At 38.3% G+C, this 12,136-nt stretch overlaps 1 long non-coding RNA gene and 1 other non-coding gene across 4 annotated transcripts in view; one reads left to right on the top strand and one right to left on the bottom strand.

Annotated features, from left to right (window-relative positions):
* Positions 1–9,602, top strand: part of LOC149128609 (uncharacterized) — a 63,368-nt gene extending 53,766 nt beyond the window's left edge. Inside the window, exons 3-4 of one of the 3 annotated variants that reach the window (XR_016221919.1) lie at positions 7,627–7,705; positions 8,540–9,602. This is a non-coding gene — a long non-coding RNA (uncharacterized LOC149128609). The remainder of the gene's footprint in view (positions 1–7,626; positions 7,706–8,539) is intronic. The other 2 variants (XR_016221915.1, XR_016221913.1) reach the window with 2 other exon arrangements.
* On the bottom strand, positions 7,345–7,446 carry LOC127485056 (U6 spliceosomal RNA). Its single transcript, XR_007912259.2, has one exon. It is a non-coding gene; the product is annotated as a U6 spliceosomal RNA (small nuclear RNA).
* Positions 9,603–12,136: the final 2,534 nt, after the last annotated feature.

The following is a 12,136-nucleotide window of genomic DNA, read 5'->3' as shown; positions in this document are numbered from 1 at the left end:
CCTCCCGCTATTGTCGCAGGACTGCCCGCTCTTATTGCGGATCCCCACCTTATTTTCCTGGGGGAATTACCAGTGCTGCCCTGACTGCAGGAAGTTCTGAGTTTGCGTTCGAGATGTTCCCCGTACGGGCCACCAGTTGTCGCGTCCCTCGACCAGCAAGGAAGACACGACCCGAACTCTTCCAGCAGTTTATTCAGGGACCTTTTACAAACTTCTTCTTCTGCCTCCTTTCCTCTCCCCTCCCTCTTACATCCATCAGCGCACCAATCAAAAGCAGCCAAGTGGCAAGCATTGATTGGTACAGCAATGCGGAAGCCAGAAGGGAGCTCAGCCATCTCCTTATTAGGAGTTGTTTGTTTCTTGCCAGTCCTTCCGGGAGAAAGGAGCCGGCGCCATCTTTAGGGCGCAGTGCAATGGCTCCCCACAAGTGACTACCAGGAGGTGTGTGGTGGGTGTGCTAGAGGGCTCTGGTCAGTGCTCTAGGTTGGGGTTATTTCCAGGGTAACACCCAAGTTGGGCGTGGTAGATCTCAATACTCAGTTACATCTTACACCTTTTCCTGTAGACACCCAGACTCCAAGGTCTCAGCACACAAGGGTCCCACAGTCACCAAGTCCCGAGGGTGCTGCTGGCATGGGCACCCCTCATCCCAGCCAAGCTCTGAGTCGCTGGGGACTCTGGGCTGTCTCCTCTGCTGGAGCCTCTGGGAGGCAAGTTCACATTAGAGCCACTGGCTGAATGCCTGCCCACAGCTGCTGCCAGCACTGTGTTCAGGTGCCCCATCTCAGTGAGCTGTTAAGTGCATGCCTGAAGGCTTCTGTTGTTGCCCTTTTGCAAAATGGCACCTGCCCTCTCTCTGCAAGATTGCAAATTCTGTTTTGGAGAGTTTGTTTTGAATCAAAGTCCCCCTTCACTTCCACTGGGACCACAGGCAACTGTCAGCAACTTCCAGCCCCTAGAGCTCCAGTCCCGACCCATGCCACCCTCTCTCTCTGGCTCTATCTGCATGGATTGTGCAGACCAGGTTTCCCTCCTTCTCTAAAATGCTGGTGGCTCCAGCTCTCCACTGCTGCAGCTGCACAGGCTGCATGTGTCAGCACTCACCACGCAGGTTCACTGTTTCACCTCCTCCCAGGAGGCTTACCAGGCTGTTTTCTCTCCAGTTCTCCAAGGAGAGTACCTCCTACGCTTTTCTCATTTTTTAATCCCAACACTGTGAATCATGCTGCTCCCTAATCCACCATCTTTGATATCTCAGAAAAATGTCATCTTATACCTGTCCTCTATCTTACATTTCCATCTCTGATGATCAAGGTAAACTAATGTGCATATTTAAGTTCTTTCTGTTCAATTTATTTGATAATACCCTGTAACACCTAAATATGTAGTTTGTACGTGTTAACAATGTAACATAAACTTAAAATGTTGGCAATTCTATTATAAGATTTGAAAATACAAACTTGATCCAATGCCATAGTAACTGAAAGCTTTTGCAGCTTTCCAACAATAAGAGTCTGAAGAAAATCACCCATCTAATCACACTTAGTAGGCTGGTGCTTGCTAGTGAAAAAGCTCTGGACCAAGAGTGTGAAGATGTTGGTTTATTCCTGAATCTATTAATAACTCAATGTAAGAGTTTTAACTTACTATTATTTGTTTCATTGTCTTTCTTGACCTTTTAATGGTGATTTTTAAAAATAACTTTCCTTTTTTATATTGAAAGGCGGAGGTCTCCAATCTATGTGTTTCCCAAATGGAAACCTGAGACAGGACACAGCCAGCTCCCAGGAGCAAACATCACCCCCAGGTTACAGCTAGTAGGGAAAGAGAAACCTCAGTAATTCACTCTCAGATAACTGAATTCACCCAAAATTTAGATGAACTCCTAAGCATATCGTGGCCCAGGGATTCCAGTAAGAAGTGTAGCTTGCTATCACCATGACCAGGCCTAGCAGACCTTAAGCTGAGGACCCAGAGAAAATCAAATAATCTTTTCACCATCAAGCCTATATCAATACATCCCTGTGATCTTAATACTCTAAGTTTCTCATAATTATTGTAACTGCATAAAAAATGATTTCACTCCCTTAGACTGCGTTTCTGTAAAGAGCACCTAAATATCTGAACATGGAGTTGGAGTCAGCAAAAAGTGGAGACTGGAGGAAGTTTGTAGAGGCTGAGAGGGAAAATCTCATATACACAGATTCAGGAACACAGTAATACTTCCCTGCCTACACTCATTCCTGCCTATGCTCCCACCCCTCCTTATCTTTCTTCCTCTTAAACTCTATCATTCCCTCTCTTAATTTTTACAGTGATCTACTTTTAGTTTACTTTGCACTGCTAAGATTAACCTTATATAAGTAAAGAGTTCAACAAGTAGAAAGAATAAAAAAACACTTTTCAACAGGGACAAGGACTGTTATCAATCATAGAAGTTCAAAATGTGAATATCACTCTTGGATACTATGTTTTTGGTACTCTACTAATTACCACAGATCAGGGAAAATATAGGGTATTTGTCTTATTGAGACTGGCTTATTTCACCAAGTACAATAGTTTCAGGTTGCATCTGTTTTGTTGCAAATGACAGGATTGTATTTGTTTTATGGCTGAATAGTGTTCCATAGTGTATATATACCTATATAAACCTTAATATCTTTATCCAATCAGTTGATGGACATCTGGGTTGATTCCATATCTTAGCTATTGTGAATTGAGCTGCAGTAACCACGGGGGGTACAGATAACTCTGTCATATGCTGATTTCATTTGCCTTTGACTACTGGTCAATTCCCAGAGTTAGATTACTGGGTCATATGGTATATCTATTTTCTGACTTCTGAAGTATCTCCATACTGTCTTCCACAATGGCTGTACTAGTTCACATTCCTACAACAGTGGATTAGGGTACCTTTTCCCCACATCTATTTATTGTTTGTTGATTTCTATATGAGAACCATACTAAATGGGGTGAGGTAAAACCTCATAGTTTTGATTTGAACTTCCTGATGCATAGTGGTCCTGAATGTTTTTACATGTGTCTGATTTCCCTCTTCTGAAAAATTACTATTCAAGTCCTTTGCCCTTTTCTTAACAGGACTTCTGTTTTGTTGATTTTCTTGAGCTCCTAATAGATTCTGGATATTAATCCTTCATCAGTTTCATAGCCTGCAAGTATTTTTTCCCATCCTTTTCACTTTACTAAATGTTTCCTTTGCAGTGCAGGAGCTTCTCAGCTTGATATAATACTGCTTATCAATTTTGGCTTTTTTTCAGCTTTTATTTAAAAATATAAATTTCCAAAGTACAACTTCTGAATTATAGCTCTTTCCCCCTATAACCTTCCCCACCTGCAATCATCCCATCTCCCACTCCCTCTCCCACCCATTCTTCATCAAGATTCATTTTCAGTTATCTTTATATACAGAAGATCAAGTTAGTATATGCTAATTAGATTTCAACAGACTGCACCCACACAACTGCACAAGATATAGAGCACTGTTTGAGTAGTAGTTTTACCGTTAATTCGCATAGTACAGCACATTAAGGACAGAGATCCTACATGGGGAGTAAGTGCACAGTGACTCCTGTTGTTGATTTAACAATTGACACTCTTATTTATGACTTCAGTAATCACCCGAGGCTCTTGTCATGAGCTGCCAAGGCTATGGAAACCTCTTGAGTTCACCTACTCCAATCTTATTTAGACAAGGTCATAGTCAAAGTGGAAGTTCTCTCCTCTCTTCAGAAGAAGGTACCTCCTCCTTTGATGGCCTGTTCTTTCCCCTGGGATCTCACTCACAGATATCTTTTATGTAAGTCATTTTTTTTGCCACAGTGTCTTGGCTTTCATGCCTGCAAAACTCTCATGGGCTTTTCAACCAGATCTGAATGCTTTAAGGGCCGATTCTGAGGCCAGAGTGCTATTTAGAAGTTTAGAAGTGCTGTTTAGAAGTGTATGAAGTTTGTTATTCTATGAGTCTGCTGTGTATCCCACTTCCCATGTAGGATCATTCTCTACTTTTTAATTCTATCAATTATTATTTGCAGACACTGGTCTTATTTAATCCCTTTGACACTTAATATCTTTTTGATCAATTATGAACTTAAACTGATCACTTTGACTAGTGAGATGGCATTGGTACATGCCACCTTGATGGGACTGAATTGGAATCCCTAGGCATGTTTCTAGCTCTACCATTAGGTGTAAGTCCAAGTGAGCATGTGCTAAACTGTACATCTCTCTATCTTATTCCCACTCTTATATTTAACAGGGATCACTTTTCAGTTAATTTTAAATGACTAAGAATAATTGTGTATTAATTAGAGTTCAACCAATGGTATTAAGTAGAACAAAAAAAAATACTAAAAGGAATGAAATAGTAAGTTGTTCCTGACAGTTAGGACAAGGGTTGATCTGGTCATTGTTTCTCATAGTGTCCATTTCACTTCAACAGGTTTCCTTTTTGGTGCTCAGTTAGTTGTCTGATCAGGGTGAACATATGATATTTGTCCCTTTGGGACTGGCTTATTTCACTTAGCATGATGTTTTTCAGATTCCTCCATTTTGTTGCAAATGACCAGATTTTTTTTTACTGCTGTATAGTATTCTATAGAGTGCATATCCCATAATTTCTTTACCCAGTCTACTCTTGATGGGCATTTAGGTTGATTCTATGTCTTAGCTATTGTGAATTGAGCTGCAATAAACATTGAGGTGCAGACAGCTCTTTTATTTGCCAATTTAGTTTCCTTTGGGTAAATTCGAAGGAGTGGGATGGCTGGGTTGTATGGTAGTGCTTTATTCAGGTTTCTGAGGACTCTCCAAACTGTCTTCCATAGTGGCTTTACCAGTTTGCATTCCCACCAACAGTGAACTAGTGTCCCTTTTGGCTTTAATTGCATGTGCTTCTGGGGCACTTTTCCAAGAAGTCTTTGCCTGTGCCAATATCTTGTAGAGTTTCCCCAATATTCTTCTCTAGTAATTTCATGGTATAAGGTCATAGATTTAGATCCTTGATCCATTTGAGTTTACTTTTGTGATGTAACGTAGGGGTCTAATTTCATACTTCTGCATGTGGAAACAGTTTTCCCAGCACCATTTGTTGAAGAGACTGTCCTTTCTCCAGGGATTAATTTTAGCACGGTTTTCAAATTCTAGGTTGTAGATGCATGGATTAATATCTGAAGTTTCTATTCTGTTCCATTGGTCTACATATCTATTTTTATGCCAGTATCAGGTGTGTGTGTGTGTGTGTGTGTGTGTGTGTTTTTAGTATAAACTGCCTTGAATTTGTCTCAATCTGTTATTATGAGTCTGGCTTTGTTTTTGTTGTATAAGATTGCTTTACTATTTGGGTCTCTTTTGTTTCCATGTGAATTTTAGTACCATTTTTTCTAGATGAGGAGACTATCATAGGCATTTAGATTGGGATCACATTGAATCAGTAAGTGGCTTTGTGAAGTATGGGGGTTTTTATTATATTAATTTTTCAATCCACTAACATGAAAAATTCTTATTTCTTTATTTAATGTTTTGTTATTTTCATCAGAGATCTCTCACCTCCTTGGTTAAATGTATTCTAGCACATTTAATTTTTTCTGTAGCTGTTGTGAATTGGATTGATCTTAGAAGTTCTTTCTCAGCCATTGCATTTGTGTATACAAAAGCTATTGATTGCTGTGTTACGTTTATTTCCCACAATGTTACCAAATACTTTGTAATTTATATTTATTTAAAAAATAAAGTGTAACTTTTGCATTGTTTTTCCCCCCCAACCTCCCTCCCACCCACAGCCATCCCATCTCCTACTCCCTCTCCCATCCCACTCTTCATCACGTTTCATTTTCAATTATATTTATACACAGAAGATCAACTTAGTATATAAAAGCAAAGATTTCAACAGACTGCACCCACACAACTGCACAAGATATAGAGTACTGTTCAATTAGTTTTACCATTAATTCTCATAGTACAACACATTAAGGACAGAGATCCTACATGGGGAGCAGGTGCACAGTGACTCCTGTTGTTGATTTAACAATTGACACTCTTGTTTATGCCATCAGTAATCACCCGAGGCTCTTGTCATGAGTTTCCAAGGCTACAGAAGCCTCTTGAGTTCACCAACTCTGAACTTATTTAGCCAAGGCCATATCACAGTGGAGGTTCCTTCCTCCCTTCCAAGAAAGGTGCCTCCTTTGATGGCCCATTTTTCTGCTAGGATCTCATTCACCGAGATCTTTCACTCAGGTCGTTTTTGCCACTGTGTCGTGGCTTTCCATGCCTGCGAGACTCTCTTGGGCCTTTTAGCCAGATCTGAATGCCCCAAGGGTTGATTCTGAGGCCAGAGTGCTGTTTGGGGATTTGCCATTCTATGAATTTGTTGCGTATCCTGCTTCTCCCGCAGGATCATTCTCTCCCTTTTAATTCTATCCTTCATTATTTGCAGACACTGGTCTTATTTGTGAAATCACTTCAATACTTAACCTATTTTTTTGATCAATTATGTACTTAAACTGATCACTTAAGTAAGATGGTATTGGTACATGCCAACTTGATGGGATTGAATTGGAATCCCCTGGCACATTTCTAGCTCTGCCACTGGAGGTAAGTCTGAGTGAGCATGTGCCGAACTGTACATCTCCTTGCTCTCTCATTCCCACTCTTAACAGGGATCACTTTTCAGTTAATTTTAAATACCTAAGAATAATTGTGTATTAGAGTTCAACCAATGGTATTAAGTAGAACAAAAACCAAAAAATACTAAAAGGAATAAAATAGTAAGTTCTTCAACAATCAAGACAAGGGCTTATCTGGTCATTGTTTCTCCTAGTGTCCTTCGACAGGTTTCCTTTTAGGTGCTTGGTTAGCTGTCATCTGTCATGGAGAACATATGATATTTGTCCCTTTTGGACTGGTTTATTTCACTCAGCATGATGTTTTTCAGATTCCTCCATTTTGTTGCAAATGATAGGATTTCTTTTTTACTGCTGTATTCTTTTTTTCCTTTTCATATATTTTATTTTATTTAAGGTAAACAAATTATGTGTCTTTCATATATACAGATTTAGGAACATAGTGATTCTTCCCACCCACCCTCTCACCCTTCCTCCTTCTTCCTCTCTTATTCTCTGTTAAATTTTACGATGATCTACTTTCAGTTTACTTTATACTCATAGGATTAACCTTTCACTAAGTAAAGGGAGCAACAAATAGTAAGAAGAAAATAATACTGTTCCTCAACAGCAGAGAAGAGGGTTGTAAACAAACATTGAATCGCAAAATGTCAGTTTCACATCTAATATTATACATTTTTGCTACCCTATTAGTTATCACAGGAAAAATATGAAATGCTTCATGAACTTGTTTGTCATCCTTGCTTTAAGGGCCATGCTAATCTTCTCTGTCATTTCAATTTTAGTACATGTGCTGCCATAGCAGCAGCAGAATTGACAACTAAATCTTCATGAACACTGCATTTGTCCATTTATTCACCAATTATGTTGCAGCATTTTTAAAGTTACAGATGCACAGAAAATGCACATAATTTGGTACATTTATTTCTAAGTTTTTAAACTTAATGTTTAGCATTGTTGATGTTGTTTTTAATTTATATTATAGCCAAAGGCTTAATGCTGCAATAAACAAAGAGTCCAACAAAGAAAATGTTAAGACCATAATTCATCAGGAAAACAGGCAAGTGCTAGAATAATGCTCAAGTGAAAAGATGTTAAACTTCACTCATAATTTTTAAAAGTCACAAAATTGTTAAATTCACAGAATTCCTACCAATTCATTTGACAAAGATTTTCAGTATGTTCTTAAAATGTTTTAATTTCTTAATTTCAATTTCCACTTATTTATTGCTAATATGAAAAATTTTGTAAACTGTGTCCAACAACTTTGCTGAATTCACTGAGTTTTGGGACTTTGGGTAGATTGTTTAGTATATTATATATTGGTGATTTTGTCATAAGCTAAGAAAGGTTTAGTTTTTTCATCCTACTATATATACAAGTATTTCATCTTCTGACCATATTGTACTTACAGTAAGGTAAGAAGTCTAGTGTTAATAAAAATTGTTTGGAAATTCTTGCCTTATTTCTACTGTCTCATTACAAGGATAATTTTACCTGTAGTTTTCACTGATGCTCTCAGACTAATCATAGTATACTGAGAGACTTTTATCATGAATGTGCATCAATATGCATCATATGCAATTTTCTTATCTTTGACATAATCATTTGTTTCCTTTTTTCTGTTAATGTGGTGACTTACACTGAATAATTGTCAATATTAGGGTAAACTTGTATTCCTATAATAGACTTCACAGTGATGAATATTAGCTTTTATATATAGTGCAAAAATTTTCTGATGCATTTTTTATTTATGCTCAAAGTATATTTGTAATTAGATCAAATTTACATGTTATAAAATTCCAAGTAGGGATTTGAGATTTTCAGATTGGCTTCCAAAAGAACGTTAATGGTAACCCAAAAATATTTTTCTTTCTTTTTTTTTGTTTGACAGGCAGAGTGGACAGTGAGAGAGAGTTGGTTCACCCTCCAATGGCCTCCGCAGCCGGCGCACTGCGGCTGGTGCACCGCACCTATCCAAAGGCAGGAGCCAGGTGCTTCTCCTGGTCTCCCATGGGTTGCAGGGCCCAAGCACTTGGGCCATCCTCCACTGCACTCCCGGGCCATAGCAGAGAGCTGGCCTGGAAGAGGGGCAACCGGGACAGAATCCAGCGTCCCGACCGGGACTAGAACCCGGTGTGCTGGTGCCGCTAGGTGGAAGATTAGCCTATTGAGCCACCGCGCTGGCCCCAAAAATGTTTTTCAATATGTTGATAGGACTAGGTCAAAAGTAAAGCTGCACTCACAAGATATATTTGGGAAATGTACCATATTTTCTATCTTGTGAAGAGGATTTAAGAATCATCATTATTTCTTCCTTAAATTTTGGTAGAATTCACCAATAAAGTCATCTGGAACTAGAAATTTCCTTATGGATAAATTTTTAAAAAAATTAATTTCTTTAACTTTTATATAATAAATATAAATTTCCAAAGTACAGCTTAAGGATTACAGTGGCTTTCCCCCAATCTGTATTGTCTAGAACAAGCATTATGGTTTTATTTTTCAAGGAATTTGCCATTTCACTAAGACATTGATTAAATTGGTATAAAACTCTTAAAAAATTTCAAACTTTTCAATGTATTTGGGGTCTATATTACTGTTGCCTCTTCTCTTTGATATTGCTAAATCTGTATCAAGTTTTTCTTAATCATTCATTCTTTAGAGCCTACAATTTCCTTCATCTGAAAAAGGCAGCCTTTTTTTTTTTAAACTTACAATGATATTGTACATTTCTATTTGATCAATTTCAGTTCTATTAATTTCTTCTTTCCATTTACTGGTTTAATCTTGTTCCTGTTATTTTTGAGGTAGAAACGTAAATGATAAAATTAACATTCTTATTTTAAATGAAAACATTTAATGCTACAATTTTACATCTAAGCATTGTTACAGATACATACCACAGATTATGACATATTTGGCTTTAATTCACTTCATATTTTAATATTTTTTTCAATCATGTGTATTTTTAACTTTTACTTAATAAATATAAATTTCCAAAGTACAGCTTTTGAATTACAGTGGCTCCCCCCCCATAACTTCCCTTCCACCTGCAACCCTCCCATCTCCCACTCCCTCTCCCATCCCATTCACATCAAGATTCACTTTCAATTATCTTTATATACAGAAGGTCAAGTTAGTATATGCTAAGTAAAGATTTCAACAGTTTGTACCCACACAGAAACAAAGTATAAAGTACTGTTTGATTACTTATACCATTGATTCACATAGTACAACACATTAAGGACAGAGATCCTACATGAGGAGTAAGTGCACAGTGACTCATATTGTTGATTTAACAATTGACACTCTTGTTTATGGCGTCAGTAATCTCCCTAGGCTCTAGTCATGAGTTGCCAAGGCTATGGAAGCCTCTTGAGTTCGCTGACTTTGATCTTATTTAGACAAGGTCATAGTCAAAGTGGAAGTTCTCTCCTCCATTCAGAGAAAGGTACCTCCTCCTTTGATGGCCCGTTCTTTCCCCTGGGATCTCAGAGATCTTTCATATAGGTCATTTTTTTTTTTTTTTTGCGAGAGTGTCTTGGCTTTCCATGCCTGAAATACTCTCATGGGCTCTTCAGCCATATCCGAATGCCTTAAGGGCTGATTCTGAGGCCAGAGTGCTGTTCAGGACATCTGCCAGTCTATGAGTCTGCTGTGTATCCTGCTTCCCATGTTGGATCGTTCTCTCCTTTTTAATTCTATCAATTATTACTTGCAGACACTGGTCTTTTTTATGTGGTCCCTTTGACTCTTCTCTTAGTCCTATCAGTATGATCAATTGTGAACAGAAATTGATGACTTGGACTAGTGAGATGGCCTTGGTACATGTCACCTTGATGGGATTGAATTGGAATCCCCTGGCACATTTCCAACTCTGCCATTTGGGGAAAGTCCGATTGAGCATGTGCTGAACTGTACATCTCCTCCCTCTCTTATTCCCACTCTTATATTTAACAGGGATCACTTCTCAGTTAAATTTAAGCACCTAAGAATAATTGTGTGTTAATTACAGAGTTCAACCAATAGTATTAAATAGAACAAAAAATACTAAAAAGGATAAAGTATTAAGTTGTTCATTGACAGCACAAAGGCTGATCAAGTCATTGTTTCTCATAGGGTCCATTTCACTTCAACAGGTTTCCTTTTTGGTGCTTAGTTGTCACCGATCAGGTAGAACATATGATATTTGTCCCTTTGGGACTGGCTTATTGCACTCAGCATGATGTTTTCCAGATTCCTCCATTTTGTTGCAAATGACAAGATTTCATTTTTTTTACTGCTGTATAGTATTCTATAGAGTGCATATCCCATAATTTCTTTATCCAGTCTACTGCTGATGGGTATTTAGGTTGATTCTATGTCTTAGCTATTGTGAATTGAGCTGCAATAAACATTAAGTTGCAGACAGCTCTTTTATTTGCCAATTTAATTTCCTTTGGGTAAATTCGAAGGAGTGGGATGGCTGGGTTGAACGGTAGGGTTATATTCAGGTTTCTGAGGAATCTCCAGACTGACTTCCATAGTGGCTTAACCAGTTTGCATTCCCACCAACAGTGGGTTAGTGTCCCTTTTTCCTCACATCCTCGCCAGCGTTTGTTGTTGGATTTCTGAATGTGAGCCATTCTAACCGGGGTGAGGTGAAACCTCATTGTGGTTTTGATTTGCATTTTCCTGATGTCTAGTGACCCTGAGCATTTTTTCATGTGTCTGTTGGCCATTTGGATTTCCACTTTTGAAAAATGTCTATTGAGTTCCTTGGCCCATCTCTTGCATGGGTTATTTGTTTTGTTGCTGTGGAGTCTTGATCATTTTATAGATTCTAGTTGTTAATCCTTTATCAGCTGTGTAGTTTGCAAATAACATCTCCCATTCTATTGGTTGCCTCTTCAATTTCCTGACTGTTTGTTTTGCTGTAAAGAATCTCTTCAATTTGAGGTAATCCCATTTCTTTATTTTATCTTTGATTACCCGTGCCTCTGGGGTTTTCTCCAGGAATTCTTTGCCTGTTCCAATGTCTTGAAGGATTTCCTCTATGCTCTCAATTAGTTTCATTATGTAGTCGTGTATCTCTAGTTCTTTGATCCATGTTGAGTTGATTTTTGTATAAGGTGTAAGGTAGGATTCTTGCTTCATACTTTGACATGTGGACATCCAGTTTTCCCAGCACCATTTGTTGAAGAGGCTATCCTTGTTCCAGGGGTTGGTTTTATAAGGTCCTTTGTCGAATATGAGTTGGTTAGATGTTTGGATTGATCTCTGGTGTTTCTATTCTGTTCCATTGGTCTATCCATCTGTTTTTGTACCAGTACCAGGCTGTTTTGAATATTACTGCCCTGTAGTATGTCTTGACATCTGGAATTGTGATGCCTACAGCTTTGTTTTTATTGTAAAGAATTGCTTTAGCTATTTGCAGTCTCCTGTTTCTCCATATGAATTTCAGCATCATTTTTTCTAGGTCTGTGAAGAATGACTTTGGTATTTTGATTGGT

Source organism: Oryctolagus cuniculus, chromosome 1 (genome assembly GCF_051225735.1).
Source record: "Oryctolagus cuniculus isolate XC-2025 breed Fujian yellow rabbit chromosome 1, ASM5122573v1, whole genome shotgun sequence".
Taxonomy (NCBI): domain Eukaryota; kingdom Metazoa; phylum Chordata; class Mammalia; order Lagomorpha; family Leporidae; genus Oryctolagus; species Oryctolagus cuniculus.
Note: the sequence above shows the minus strand (reverse complement) of the source record. Positions and strands in the feature narration are given on the sequence as shown.